This window comes from Anabrus simplex, chromosome 1 (genome assembly GCF_040414725.1).
Source record: "Anabrus simplex isolate iqAnaSimp1 chromosome 1, ASM4041472v1, whole genome shotgun sequence".
Lineage (NCBI taxonomy): Eukaryota > Metazoa > Arthropoda > Insecta > Orthoptera > Tettigoniidae > Anabrus > Anabrus simplex.
The window spans coordinates 723,689,972-723,706,502 of NC_090265.1; positions in this window are offsets into that span (position 1 = coordinate 723,689,972).

Below are 16,531 nucleotides of genomic sequence, written 5' to 3' on the forward strand. Positions count from 1 at the left end.
AACCATTTTACAAATAGGTTAATAATTACAAACAAATAATTATTGCAATGTTAGAACAATGTGTGAAATGTAATCCTTCACGACCTCACGAAATGGATTCACAAAGGCAATATCTCACAAACGCCTAATTATAAGTAAATTCGTGTCCTCGGGACGAGACTTTTCAGACACACCTCTGATAGAAATGAGCTGCATGTGCCATTATAACCACATACAGCCCTCATACCAATCTTAAATTTCTGTCAGTGTCAGGAATAACACCCGGCCCCCCGACAAAGGCAGCTAGTTGCACTAACCGTTACACTGTGGAGACGAATTTCAGGCCTCCGATAGTGGGGTTCGAACCCACTATCTCCTGAATGCAAGATGACAGCTACGTAGCCCAAACCGTGCAGCCACTCGCTCGGTGTCTAGATTACTAGAACACTGTTCAAAATGCCAAGAAAGCTGTCTGATACCTGGCATTTTTAAAGGTATATGAAGAAATCTGATCCGCGAAATGTAATCTGTGCGGTGAGGTTAAATGAACCATGTGAAAAGGGCACACACCGAGAATCTTGATGAAGTGGCTTCACGATCATGTAGTCGTAACAACGTCCCTGTCGCACTACACGATCGTAACACTGAGCCCCTATTCGAGGCAACTGATAAGCAAACTTTGTGACTTGTGCTGGACAAAGTGCTAAAAACGTTCGTACATAAATTAAACCCTTGATACGAACTTCAATCACGCCGTACTTTGTCAGATGTAAGTAATACAAATGCGTTACAGATAAGCTTTAGAATTGGCCCGATTTTGTTCAGGATATCTACGTTGGGCCCGCCTCTGCGGGTTCGATTGCCGGCTCTGCCACGAAATTTGGAAAGTGGTACGATGACTGGAACGGGGTCCACTCAACCTCGGGAGGTCAACTGAGTTGAGGGGTTTCGGATCCCTCCTCAGCCATCCTCGAAGTAATTTTCCGTGGTTTCCCACTTCCCTTCCAGGCAAGTGCCGGGATGGTACCTAACTTAAGACAACAGTCGCTTCTTTCCATCTTCCTTCTCTATCCTTCCCAATCTTCCCATCCCCCCACAAGGCCCCTGTTCAGCAAGTGCCGGGATGGTACCTAACTTATGGCAACGGTCGCTTCCTTCTCTCTTCCTTGTCTATCCCTTCCAGTCTTCCCATCCCCCTCCCCCCCACAAGGCCCCCGTTCAGCATAGCAGGTAGGGCTGGGCGAGGTACTGGTCGTCCTTCCTAGTTATATCTCCGACCCCAAGTCTCACAACCCAGGACACTGCCCTTAAGGTGGTAGAGGTGGGGTCCCTCGTTGAGTTCGAGGGAAATACGGACCCTAGACGGTAAACAGATTAAGAAAGAAAGAAGGAAAGAAAGAAAGAAAGAAAGAAAGAAAGAAAGTAAGAAAATATCTAGGTTGGCACAACAATATGTCATACCGGCTTTTATGTGTTTGAGGTATATATAGCACAGCTTTATGTGGATATCCAGGCGAAAATTGCTAGCTACTTGTATAAAGCCAAGCATGTCACATAAACAGCTAATTGTTGGTCTTCTAACAGACAGGACAGTGAGAGCCCATTTTGCAGTTAGAGAAGAATTCAAATGTGCATCTCTTGAGACATCTGTGTTCATAGCTGCATATATGTAAAAGTAAGACCATAACACACCTTCACTTGTCCTGGTGTACAACCATTACTTAAACTAAGTTATTATATACGTACTGCTACAGTATATGGGTGTATGGAACTACATTTTACTGTCCACCTGACTAGTGCACATGGCTTGGTCAGCAGATCACCATCGTTTAAATGCAACGTAAAAGCAAATGCGTAGATTTCCAACGTACGACGCCAACATTTGCATGACATGGATCTGTGGAGGTCGTAGTCCACGCGCACCGTTACAGCAGTGTACAGGGATTAACATATTTGAATTACCCGCCAGCGACTTCACTCAGAGGTCTTCAGAGCAAGAGCGAAAACAGATGCTCCGCTCCGCTCCTCTTTTTACCACACCTTTCTAATCCTACCACTCTCCCGTCCTTACGTCGCCGAAAACCGTCGATATGTTGGTACGACGTTAAACAAGTAGAAAATAAAACAAAAAACCGATAACCAAATGACTGAAGGTCAATGAAGGAGAATAATTGACCATTTCATATAAACTTTTTTTCTCTTACCTTTGGGAGGCATCTGCAGTGAGAAAAATGCAAACATCTATGATCGAATTGTACCATTCCACCCGATCGAAAATATACCGCATGTACTTCAACAATGGATCGATAGTTACAGTGATAGTTACAAGAGATAGTGGTTGCAGTATCATACTCCCTCCCATCTTGAGGTTCGTAGAGGTATGGCGTTTTTATGAATAGCACTTTTTACACTTCAAGGAAAGGTCCCAGAGCTTAGCTAAGACAGCTTCAAACTTATAATAACCTGAATGAAACATCGTTCATCTTGCAATGTAAAATCGGCAGTTTTTTGCAAACTAATAGAAACAGAGCCGGCCCCGTGATGTAGGGGTAGCGTGCCTGCCTCTTATGCGGAGGCCCCGGGTTCGTTTCCCGGTCAGGTCAGGTCAGGGATTTTTACCTGGACCTGAGGGCTGGTTCGAGGTCCACTCAGCCTACGTGATTAAAATTGAGGAGCTATCTGACGGTGAGATAGCGGCCCCGGTCTAGAAAGCCAAGAATGACGGCCGAGAGGATTCGTCGTGCTGACCACATGCACCTCGTAATCTGCAGGCCTTCGGGCTGAGCAGCGGTCGCTTGGTAGGCCAAGGCCTTTCAAAGGCTGTAGTGCCATGGGGTTTGGTTTGGTTTTAATAGAAACAGATGTATTTCTTTTCACATTCACAAAGGACCTCCTTCACTCTTCCCACAGCCGGTCACACGTAACTAAAGTGGTACTAACATCGAAAGATGAAATATAGTGGGTTTTCTAAGTTTGATCAAAACTGTACTTATATCGAAATTGTACAGCTCTCGTACAACTTTTATAATGATGGTTTATTTAAATACTATTATTAATAATGTGTGCCACTGTTTAAGGGGACTATTTCATTGCCAATGAAAAAGAATGTTGATAGTACCGCAAATGATTAATTAATTAATTACATTTTGATCGAAAATGTACCACCTTACCTTATGACTGAAACGGCACTATCAGTATTGTCCAGTATTAAATCGGTCTCTGCTCAGTCGAAGGCTTGTAAAAGCACAGAACACCAATAACTGTAAGAGGTTCGGAAGCTGTCGACCGATTGATGTAGTTGCCTAAGAAACACCTTGTTTATGTGGACACAGTAAAACCTGGAAGGTCAATTAGGGATCCATTTATGTTATGGATATAGTGCGATTTACCTCGTTATTAGAACTGCACTGGCTTATTTTCGATTTCACTGAATTTATAATAGTTATAATTTATGCGCTTTCCTTACTTTGTTCATTCCCAGATTTGTTTTATTGAAAAATTACACGCCATGCAAGGAAAATCTTGAAAGCTTGGCAATTTTTTAAAGTTGTTGCTTAGGTTGTTTATGCTTCTGGGGTAATTTCTTTCCAGCAATTACACTTGTGTCCTACCGGTACGTTATTATGATCAGAGCAACTACCTAAGAACAATAAAAAAAATTAAAAAATCAACTATTAATAAAGCAAGCCGGCCCCGTGGTGTAGGGGTAGCGTGCCTGCCTCTTACCCGGAGGCCCCGGGTTCGATTCCCGGCCAGGACAGGGATTTTTACTTAGACCTGAGGGCTGGTTCGAGGTCTACTCAGCATACGTGATTAGAATTGAGGAGCTATCTGACGATGAGATAGCGGCCCCGGTCTAGAAAGCCAAGAATAACGGCCGAGGGGATTCGTTGTGCTGACCACACGGCACCTCATAATCTGCAGGCTTTCGGGATGAGCAGTGGTCCCTTGGTAGACCAAGGCCCTTCAAGGGCTGTAGTGCCATGGAGTTTGGTTTGGTTTGGTTTATCAATAAAGCAAGGTGACTTCATGATGGTTGCTTTAAAATATCGTGCATGAATCATTAGGATAACCCACGGGATAACCCGTACACAGGTAATCAGGAGAGTATTGTGTTGAATATTCTTGGCAGACAAAAAGATGAGGCAGCAAAATAATTCGGCTATTTTTAGTAACTCTTAAGTGCCTCCGATTAAGACTGGAAGGATTAAAATCTAAAATCACACGGTTCTATTTAGAAGGTTCGAATAAAATACTGGAAGTATTGGAAAACGAAGGTATTTTAACAAACATGGTATTTTAACAGATATGGCCTCATAACACCAAATGGACCGCCTCTGTGGTGTAGTGGTTAGTGGATTAACAGTCATCCCCGAAGGCCCCGGTTCGATTCCCACCTCTGCCACGAAATTTGAAAAGTGGTACGAGGGCTGGAACGGAATCCACTTATACTCGGGAGGTTAACTGGGTAGAGATGGTTCTATTCCCACCTCAACCATCCTCGAAATGGTTTACCGTGGTTACCCACTTCTCCTCCAGGAAAATGCTGGGGCGGTACCTTACTTAAGGCCAGGGCCGCTTCCTTCTCTATCGCTTCCAATCTTCTCATCCTCCCACAGGGTCCCTGTTGAGCATAGCAAGTGAGGCCGCCTGTGTGAGGCACTGGTCCTGTACCCCTGTTGTATCCCCGACCCAAAGTCTCACGCTCCAGGAAACTGCCTTTGAGGCGGTAGAGGTGGGATCCCTCACTGAGTGCGAGGGAAAAAACAATCCTGGGGGGTAAACGGGTCAAGAAAGCAAGAAATTCAATTTAGAAGGTCCGAAATAATAAAATAGGTCTGCTGGAAGTATTGAAAAAAGAAGTTATTTAAATATGGTTTCATAACACCAAATCATTTATCTGTCGTAAAGCTTTGTATGTATGTTGGGTATTCAATCAGAAGGCTGGTTTGATCCTCTACAGCTTCACCAACAGCTGTCATAGATAGCCTGTGTGTCACTGAAGAGGCATACCAGGGATATGAGGAGTGAGGTAGTTTCGTGTTGCTTTCCTCACTGAGCCAGAAGTTGCTATTACATATTCTGCCAAGCCCACTGAAATGCATGCACCAACCGACCCTATGAGTGATATTTTCACACCATTCATAACAGGGACTGGCTGCATAAGGAATGGCATTACTAGCATCGCTCATACCTCGGTCGCTTTCATGTTGTCAAAGCCAAGGATGAGACTGAGAGAGGTCAATGAAAGTAACAAATTTATTCTAGCCCATACCAGAAGACATAGTGCACTGTAAACACTACATCCTGCCAGCAAAGCATCATAAAGTTTTATATTTTAAATAATTAGTTTTACTTAATTTCTTTTACTGTTCCGTTCATTGCTAAACTTATTGTTGAAAATAGTCGGTGATAGAGAATTAGCCTAGTGCAGTACACGGTAAAATTTAAAACATTTAATGTACCGTTGGCAGATGTTATAATTTGAAGTACGCTGCACAGTATTCAATCGGAGGACTACCGGAGAAGTCCGGAGGTTTAGCAGTAACTGCTCCGTTCTGCTCCTACTGTTCCCAGCACTAATTTGAACATCTTCAAACACAACCTGACTACGCCTGGATTGAATACAACATGGCTACAGATATCCGGTACTCTACCGTATCAGACACTTAGCCCATCCGAAATTTGATGTAGGAAGACAGAGAACTCTTCCAGCGATAATCAAGTACCGTATGGTAAACGTACATGATTCTTCCATTTTCCCCACCTTTTACCATTCTCCTATTGGAACTATTCTCCTTTAATTACTATTACCAAGGGATTAAAGATTTGATATTTTCATTTTAAAACTTCTTCTTATGTTTAACCTCCAGGGTCAGTTTTTCCCTCGGACTCAGCGAAGGATCCCACCTCTACCGCCTCAAGGGCAGTGTCCTGGAGCTTCAGACTCTGGGTCGGGGATACAGCTAGGGAGGATGACCAGTACCTCGCCTGCTATGCTGAACAAGGGATAGACAAGGAAGTGGGAAGGAAGCGGCATTTGCCTGGAGGAGAAGTGGGAAACCACGGAAAACCACTTCCAGGATGGCTGAGGTGGGAATCGAACCCACCTCTACTCAATTTACCTCCCGAGGCTGAGTGGACCTCCTGGGGTGGCAGCTAATCCCACTAACCACTACACCACGGAGGCGGACATTTTAAAACTACAATATATTATAATTTGTTCAATAGTAGTATAATTGGATGGTTCGGGCGCCTCCGCCGCCGCCCGCCTCCTCCTCCTCCGCCGCCTCCGCCGCCGCCGCCGCCCGCGGGAAATTTGAATTTTGGCGGGAAATTTGAATTTTGGCGGGAGATTTGAATTTGTAAACAAAGCCACGTGCTTTTTGACAGCTGTCATCGACAACAACGCATCGCTAACCTCACTGCTGCCATCTTGACGGGCCTAAACCTCACTAGTGCCAACTTAACCTAACTAGCATGAGGTAAACAAAGCCACGTGTTTTTTGACAGCCACGTGCTTTTTGACAGACAACAACGCATCGCTAACCTCAGTACTGCCATCTTGACGGGCCTAAACCTCAGTAGTGCCAACTTAATCTAACTAGCGCGAGGTAAACAAAGCCACGTGCTTTTTGACAGCCACGTGCTTTTTGACAGATTTGTAAACAAAGCCACGTGCTTTTTGACAGACAACAACGCATCGCTAACCTCAGTACTGCCATCTTGACGGGCCTAAACCTCAGTAGTGCCAACTTAATCTAACTAGCGCGAGGTAAACAAAGCCACGAGCTTTTAGACAGCCACGTGCTTTTCGACAGATTTGTAAACAAAGCCACATGCTTTTTGACAGCTGTCATCGACAACAACGCATCGCTAACCTCAGTACTGCCATCTTGACGGGCCTAAACCTCACTAGTGCCAACTTAACCTAACTAGCATGAGGTAAACAAAGCCACGTGTTTTTTGACAGCCACGTGCTTTTTGACAGACAACAACGCATCGCTAACCTCAGTACTGCCATCTTGACGGGCCTAAACCTCAGTAGTGCCAATTTAATCTAACTAGCGCGAGGTAAACAAAGCCACGTGCTTTTTGACAGCCACGTGCTTTTTGACAGATTTGTAAACAAAGCCACGTGCTTTTTGACAGACAACAACGCATCGCTAACCTCAGTACTGCCATCTTGACGGGCCTAAACCTCAGTAGTGCCAACTTAACCTAACTAGCGCGAGGTAAACAAAGCCACGTGCTTTTAGACAGCCACGTGCTTTTCGACAGATTTGTAAACAAAGCCACATGCTTTTTGACAGCTGTCATCGACAACAACGCATCGCTAACCTCAGTACTGCCATCTTGACGGACCTAAACCTTAGTGGTACCAACTTAACCTAACTAGCGCGAGGTAAACAAAGCCACGTGCTTTTTGACAGCCACGTGCTTTTTTGACAGCTGTCATCCGCCATCTTTAAACTACCGAGCACCGTGCTGCCCTCTTTCGTCACCTGTCATCGGCAGTGCTGCCATCTTGACGGGCCTAAACCTTAGTGCTACCAACTTAACCTCACTAGCTCGAGATAAACAAATCCACGTGCTTTTTGACAGCCACGAGCTTTTTTGATAGCTGTCATCCGCCTTCTTTAATCTATAGAGCACAGTGCTGCCCTCTTTAGCTACTTACCTTTGAAATGTGGTGGCGGATAATTTGAAAAATGCTTTTCGACAAGCAGCCATCTTTAATCCAGAGAGAACAGTGCTGCCCTCTATGTGGTGGCGGCAAATTGAAAAATTCTACGTGCTCTTGTTTGAAAACAAACTCACGTGCTTTTTTGACAGCTGTCATCCGCCATCTTTAATCTATAGAGCACAGTGCTGCCCTCTTTAGCTACTTACCTTTGAAATGTGGTGGCGGATAATTTGAAAAATGCTTTTTGACAGCAGCCATCTTTGTGCACCGTGCTGCCCTCTTTAGCTAGATACCTTTGAAATGTCGTGGCAGACAATTCCACGTGACAGCAGCCATCTTTAATCAAGAGAGCACCGTGCTGCCCTCTATGTGGTGGTGGTAATTTGAAAAATTCTACATTCTCTTGTTTGGAAACAAACCCATGCGCTTTTTTTGACAGCTGTCATCCGCCATCTTTAATCCAGAGAGCACCGTGCTGCCCTCTTTAGCTACTTACCTTTGAAATGTGGTGGCGACAAATTCCACGTGCTCTTGTTTGGAAACAAAGCCATGTGCTTTCTTGACAGCTGACATCCGCCATCTTTAATCTATAGAGCACAGTGCTGCCCTCTTTATCGTAGTAGATGTAAATTCGTCACAGCTGTCATCCGCAGTGCTGCCATCTTAACGGGCTTAAACCTTAGTGCTACCAACTTAACCTTACTAGCGCGAGATAAACAAATCCACGTGCTTTTTTGACAGCTGTCATCCACCATCTTTAATCCATAGAGCACAGTGGTGCCCTCTTTAGCTACTTACCTTTGAAATGTGGTGGCGGATAATTTGAAAAATGCTTTTTGATAGCAGCCATCTTTGAGCACCGTGCTGCCCTCTTTGTGGTGGCAGGCAATTCCACGTGACAGCAGCCATCTTTAATCATGAGAGCACCGTGCTGCCCTCTATGTGGTGGCGGCAATTTGAAAACTTCTACATGCTCTTGTTTGGAAACAAACTCACGTGCTTTTTTCTGACAGCTGTCATCCGCCATCTTGCATCACAAACCTCAGTGCTGCGCTCTTTAGCTAGATACCTTTGAAATGTGGTGGCGGCAATTTGAAAAAATCTATGTGCTCTTGTTTAGTAAACAAAGCCACGTGCTTTTTATGACAGCTGTCATCCACCATCTTTAATCAATAGAGCACTGTGCTGCTATCATGCAGGCAATTTCATCACCTGTCATCCGCCATCTTTAATCTACAGAGCACCGTGCTGCTCTCTGTAGTAGCGGGCAATTTGAAAAGTTCTGTTAGCTGTCATCCGCCATCTTTAATCAAGAGAGCACCGTGCTGCCATCTATGTGGTGGCGGCAAATTCTACGTGCTCTTGTTTAGTAAACAAACTCACGTGCTTTTTGTCAGCTGTCATCCGCCATCTTTAATCTATAGAGCTCAGTGCTACACTCTTTAGTTGAAATATGGTGGCGGATAATTTAAAAAGAAAAATTCTACATCAGTCCTCTCTCGACGCTAATTGCACAAGATGGTGGCTATACATGACTCCTTAAAGGTGCTTATGCAAGATGGCCGCTATACATAGACTCCCTTGGGATGCTTGCATAAGATGGCGGTTATACATGGCTCCTTATGAGACACCCTAGAGATGCTTGCGCAAGATGGCGGTTGCTCTTATGAGGCGGCTTAAGGGTCCTTGCACAAGATGACTAGAGACGCCCTAAGGATGCTTGCGCAAAATGGCGGACGCAAGATGGCGGCTATACACGACTCCTTATGAGACGCCTTAAGGGTGCTTGCACAAGATAGCTGCTGCTCTTAGCTTAGAGGCTAACGTGTCGTGCTAGTTCGATTCATTAAATTTGGGGCTTAAATGCAAAATGTAAAATATCTCGAAAACGGTGCATCGTAGAGCAAAACGGACAAAATTTTTCTGTCCAATACCTCGGTTCGCAGTACGAGGAACATGATAGCATAAGTCTAATGATGAGATCGACGGTTCGGTTCCTACTTAGGCCCTTTGGCATTCACTCTGTTTTAGCTTGTATTGAAGTAAGTCTTCGTAACATGATCAGGTCTAGCTATGGTAGAGAGTATAACGTGCCGTGCAGGTTCGATTCATTAAATTTAGGGCTTAAATGCAAAATGTTAAATATCTCGAAAACGGATAAAAATTTTCTACCTGATACCTAGGTTTGCAGTATCAGGAACATGAAAAAAAAACATAGTCTAATGGTGAGATCAACGGTTCGATCCTTACTTAGGCCCTTTGGCATTGGCAGCTATCTAATTCTACAAGATGGCGGCTATACATAGCTTCTTATGAGACAGCTTAAGAGCGCTTGCACAAAATGGCTGCTGCTCTTATGAGACGCCCTAGGGGTGCTTGCGCAAGGTAGCAGCGACAAGACGGTGACTATACACAGCTGCTTATGATACGGCCTAGAGGTGCTCACACAAGATGGTGACTGCTCTGATGAAGAAAGCTAGCTTTGCATCGCGCAGGTATTTTTACAGCACTAAACCTCATACCTTTGAAATTTGGTGGCGGGCAATTTGAAAAATTCGACGTGCTTTTTCTTCACAGCAGCTATCTTTAGACAATAGCGACTATACATAAGCTGTTAAGGCCTCCTCTTATGTCAAGGCATAGCTCTATCGAACAAGTTTAAACCTGCATCGGAATAGCTAGAGTAAGCACGTGCTGCAGTGATGACGTCATTATGCATGTTTAGACTTGCAAATCACTAAAGAAACATAACAAGACTAGAATCGAACACTGCACTCTATACCGTGATCATGTGATCGGAACATTGATTGAAGTGTTTAGAACACTCAATAAGTGATCAAGACTATAATAGAACACTGTACTCGATACAACATGTGTTTAGAACATGTCAGGGGATACCTTTGTTCTAAGAAGATTAGATTACCGCACATTCCTTGTAGGGCTAATAGGCTAAAGGGCTAATGGGCTAATGGGCTAATGGGCTAAAGGGCTAATGGGCTAAAGGGCTAAAGGGCTAAAGGTGCAACAACCACATCGATCGCTATCAGCAAGAACGCTTGTACTTTGTTAAGTGTAGAAAATTAATCTTTATTTGTAAATGGTTTCATGTTCAGAACAAGGAATGGAAGGCAAAAGGGCTAATGGGCAAAAGGGCTAAAGGGCTAAAGGGCTAATGGGCTAAAGGGCTAAAGGAGCAACAACCTCATCGATCGCTATCAGCAAGAACGCTTGTACTTTGTTAAGTGTAGAAAATTAATCTTTATTGGTAAATGGTTTTATGTTCAGAACAAGGAATGGAACCTTGGGGTTACGTCTTACCTAATAAAATCCCCGAGGTGCGATGAGTTACGTTTTTCGAACTAGTGTTTGGAACACTGAACTTTTCAAGATGGCAAGAGTGAGGTTAGCAATGTTCTGTTGTTGGGTTTTAAATTCTACGCTATAACATGCATAAGGTGGCAGCCTTGAGGTTTACCGCCGTAAAGATGGCAAGAGTGAGGTTAGCAATGTTCTGTTGTTGGATTTTAAATTCCCCGCTATAACATGCATAAGGTGGCAGCCTTGAGGTTTACCGCTGTAAAGATGGCAGCAGTGAGGTTAGCAACGATCTATTGTCCTCCAAAGTGAGGTTAGGGTTCGTCAAGGAGACAGCTGTCAATAAAGCACGTGGCTATGTTTACCAAACAAGAGCACGTGGTCGTGACGTCACGGTCACGTAATCAATCCTTAGCTCTACGTCGTTAAGAGCAGCATTAGGATTAGCTATGTTTATAAAACTTGGGAACAGAGCAGCAGTATGAATAGCCATGTTTTATAGCGTGTACACATCACCTATCGATTTTACATGCATCGACTATCGTACTAAACTTCTTCCGCTAGATTGTGCTGCAATCTTAGCATAACCTATTCCCATAAATTTAAAGTACAAAGAATAGCCATGTTTCAAAGCGTGTACACATTACCTATCGATTTTGTATACACCGACTCTCGTATCAAACTTCTTCCGCTAGATTGTACTACTATCTTAGTATAACCTATACGCATGAACTTTAAGTACAAAGAATAGTCATGTTTCACCGCGTGTACACATTACCTATCGATTTTGCATGCATCGAATATCATACTAAACTTCTTCCACTAGATTGTGCTGCTCTCTTAGCATAACATATACGTATGAACTTAAAGTACAAGGAATACCTATGTTTCACAGCGTGCACACATTACCTATCGATTTTGCATTCATCGACTCTCATACTAAACTTCTTCCGCTAGACTGTACTGCTATCTTGGCATAACTTGTACGCATGAACTTAAACTACAAAGAATAGCTAAGTTCAAAGCGTGTACACATCACCTATCGATTTTGCATGCATAGACTTTCGTATAACGATCGCATATGTGTATTGCTAACGTATGTGTATAAAGTTAAACTTCTCCCGCTAGAGTGTACAACGATCGCATATGTGTATTGCTAACGTATGTGTATAAAGTTAAAGCACAAAGAGTAGCCAAGTTCAAAGCGTGTACACATCACCTATCGATTTTGCATGCATCGACTATCGTACTAAACTTCTACCGCTAGAGTGTACAACGTTCGCAATTGTGTGCTGCTACCTATGTGCGTGAACTTAAAGCACAAAGAATAGCGTGTACACAACACCTGTCAATTTTGCACGCATTAACTCTTGTTCTAAACTTCTTCTACTAGAGCGTGCGCTAATTGCTTGTGCATGCTGCAATCTTAACATAACCTATGTGCGCGAACTTAAAGCACAAAGAATAGCCAAGTTCAAAGCGTGTACACATCTCCTATCGATTTTGCATGCATCGTCTTTCGTATTAAACTTTTTCCACTAGAGCGTGCGTCAACCTTATAACTATGCCGCTAACTTAGTATAACTGATACGCATGAACTTAAAGCAAAAAGAATAGCGGTGTATAAAAATCTTGTGAACATAGCAGCAGCAGTAAGAATAGCAATGTTTTTAAAGCGTGAACGCATTGCCTATCGATTATACATGCATCAACTAGAGTACTAAACTTCTCCCGCTAGAGTGTGCTACTATCATAGCATAACCTATGTGCACGAACATAAAGCACGAAGAATAGTTAAGTTTCAAAGTGTGTACACAACACCTATCGATTTTGCATGCATCAACTATTATACTAAACACATTCCGCTAGAATGTACAACGTTCACATGTGTTTGCACTGCTACCTTAGCATGACCTATGCGCACGAACTTAAAGCACAACGAATAGCGATGTTTAAAAATCTTGCGAACATAGTAGCAGTAAGAATAGCAAGGTTTAAAAGCGTGTACATATCACCTTTTGATAATGCATACATCAACTATCGTACTAAACAACTTCTACACGAGCGTTCGACCATCGCTTGTACGTGTGCTGCTACCTTAACATAACCTATGTGCACGAACTTAAAACATAAAGAATAGTAATGTGTAAAAATCTTGTGAACCTAGCAGAGTGTTAACTACGTAGGTGTAGACATTGAACTTTGCATGCTGAAGCAGCATACTACGTGACCGTGACGTCACCACCACGTGCTCTTGTTTGGTAAACATAGCCACGTGCTTTATTGACGGCTGTCTCCTTGACGAACCCTAACCTCACTTTGGAGGACAATAGAGCGTCGCTAACCTCACTGCTGCCATCTTTACAGCGGTAAACCTCAAGGCTGCCACTTTATGCTTGTTATAGCGGGGAATTTAAAATCCAACAACAGAACATTGCTAACCTCACTCTTGCCATCTTTACGGCGGTAAACCTCAAGGCTGCCACCTTATGCATGTTATAGCGTAGAATTTAAAATCCAACAACAGAACATTGCTAACCTCACTCTTGCCATCTTGAAAAGTTCAGTGTTCCAAACACTAGTTCGAAAAACGTAACTCATCGCACCTCGGGGATTTTATTAGGTAAGACGTAACCCCTAGGTTCCATTCCTTGTTCTGAACATAAAACCATTTACCAATAAAGATTAATTTTCTACACTTAACAAAGTACAAGCGTTCTTGCTGATAGCGATCGATGAGGTTGTTGCTCCTTTAGCCCTTTAGCCCATTAGCCCTTTAGCCCTTTAGCCCTTTTGCCCATTAGCCCTTTTGCCTTCCATTCCTTGTTCTGAACATGAAACCATTTACAAATAAAGATTAATTTTCTACACTTAACAAAGTACAAGCGTTCTTGCTGATAGCGATCGATGTGGTTGTTGCACCTTTAGCCCTTTAGCCCTTTAGCCCATTAGCCCTTTAGCCCATTAGCCCATTAGCCCATTAGCCCTTTAGCCTATTAGCCCTACAAGGAATGTGCGGTAATCTAATCTTCTTAGAACAAAGGTATCCCCTGACATGTTCTAAACACATGTTGTATCGAGTACAGTGTTCTATTATAGTCTTGATCACTTATTGAGTGTTCTAAACACTTCAATCAATGTTCCGATCACATGATCACGGTATAGAGTGCAGTGTTCGATTCTAGTCTTGTTATGTTTCTTTAGTGATTTGCAAGTCTAAACATGCATAATGACGTCATCACTGCAGCACGTGCTTACTCTAGCTATTCCGATGCAGGTTTAAACTTGTTCGATAGAGCTATGCCTTGACATAAGAGGAGGCCTTAACAGCTTATGTATAGTCGCTATTGTCTAAAGATAGCTGCTGTGAAGAAAAAGCACGTCGAATTTTTCAAATTGCCCGCCACCAAATTTCAAAGGTATGAGGTTTAGTGCTGTAAAAATACCTGCGCGATGCAAAGCTAGCTTTCTTCATCAGAGCAGTCACCATCTTGTGTGAGCACCTCTAGGCCGTATCATAAGCAGCTGTGTATAGTCACCGTCTTGTCGCTGCTACCTTGCGCAAGCACCCCTAGGGCGTCTCATAAGAGCAGCAGCCATTTTGTGCAAGCGCTCTTAAGCTGTCTCATAAGAAGCTATGTATAGCCGCCATCTTGTAGAATTAGATAGCTGCCAATGCCAAAGGGCCTAAGTAAGGATCGAACCGTTGATCTCATCATTAGACTATGTTTTTTTTCATGTTCCTGATACTGCAAACCTAGGTATCAGGTAGAAAATTTTTATCCGTTTTCGAGATATTTAACATTTTGCATTTAAGCCCTAAATTTAATGAATCGAACCTGCACGGCACGTTATACTCTCTACCATAGCTAGACCTGATCATGTTATGAAGACTTACTTCAATACAAGCTAAAACAGAGTGAATGCCAAAGGGCCTAAGTAGGAACCGAACCGTCGATCTCATCATTAGACTTATGCTATCATGTTCCTCGTACTGCGAACCGAGGTATTGGACAGAAAAATTTTGTCCGTTTTGCTCTACGATGCACCGTTTTCGAGATATTTTACATTTTGCATTTAAGCCCCAAATTTAATGAATCGAACTAGCACGACACGTTAGCCTCTAAGCTAAGAGCAGCAGCTATCTTGTGCAAGCACCCTTAAGGCGTCTCATAAGGAGTCGTGTATAGCCGCCATCTTGCGTCCGCCATTTTGCGCAAGCATCCTTAGGGCGTCTCTAGTCATCTTGTGCAAGGACCCTTAAGCCGCCTCATAAGAGCAACCGCCATCTTGCGCAAGCATCTCTAGGGTGTCTCATAAGGAGCCATGTATAACCGCCATCTTATGCAAGCATCCCAAGGGAGTCTATGTATAGCGGCCATCTTGCATAAGCACCTTTAAGGAGTCATGTATAGCCACCATCTTGTGCAATTAGCGTCGAGAGAGGACTGATGTAGAATTTTTCTTTTTAAATTATCCGCCACCATATTTCAACTAAAGAGTGTAGCACTGAGCTCTATAGATTAAAGATGGCGGATGACAGCTGACAAAAAGCACGTGAGTTTGTTTACTAAACAAGAGCACGTAGAATTTGCCGCCACCACATAGATGGCAGCACGGTGCTCTCTTGATTAAAGATGGCGGATGACAGCTAACAGAACTTTTCAAATTGCCCGCTACTACAGAGAGCAGCACGGTGCTCTGTAGATTAAAGATGGCGGATGACAGGTGATGAAATTGCCTGCATGATAGCAGCACAGTGCTCTATTGATTAAAGATGGTGGATGACAGCTGTCATAAAAAGCACGTGGCTTTGTTTACTAAACAAGAGCACATAGATTTTTTCAAATTGCCGCCACCACATTTCAAAGGTATCTAGCTAAAGAGCGCAGCACTGAGGTTTGTGATGCAAGATGGCGGATGACAGCTGTCAGAAAAAAGCACGTGAGTTTGTTTCCAAACAAGAGCATGTAGAAGTTTTCAAATTGCCGCCACCACATAGAGGGCAGCACGGTGCTCTCATGATTAAAGATGGCTGCTGTCACGTGGAATTGCCTGCCACCACAAAGAGGGCAGCACGGTGCTCAAAGATGGCTGCTATCAAAAAGCATTTTTCAAATTATCCGCCACCACATTTCAAAGGTAAGTAGCTAAAGAGGGCACCACTGTGCTCTATGGATTAAAGATGGTGGATGACAGCTGTCAAAAAAGCACATGGATTTGTTTATCTCGCGCTAGTAAGGTTAAGTTGGTAGCACTAAGGTTTAAGCCCGTTAAGATGGCAGCACTGCGGATGACAGCTGTGACGAATTTACATCTACTACGATAAAGAGGGCAGCACTGTGCTCTATAGATTAAAGATGGCGGATGTCAGCTGTCAAGAAAGCACATGGCTTTGTTTCCAAACAAGAGCACGTGGAATTTGTCGCCACCACATTTCAAAGGTAAGTAGCTAAAGAGGGCAGCACGGTGCTCTCTCGATTAAAGATGGCGGATGACAGCTGTCAAAAAAAGCGCATGGGTTTGTTTCCAAACAAGAGAATGTAGAAT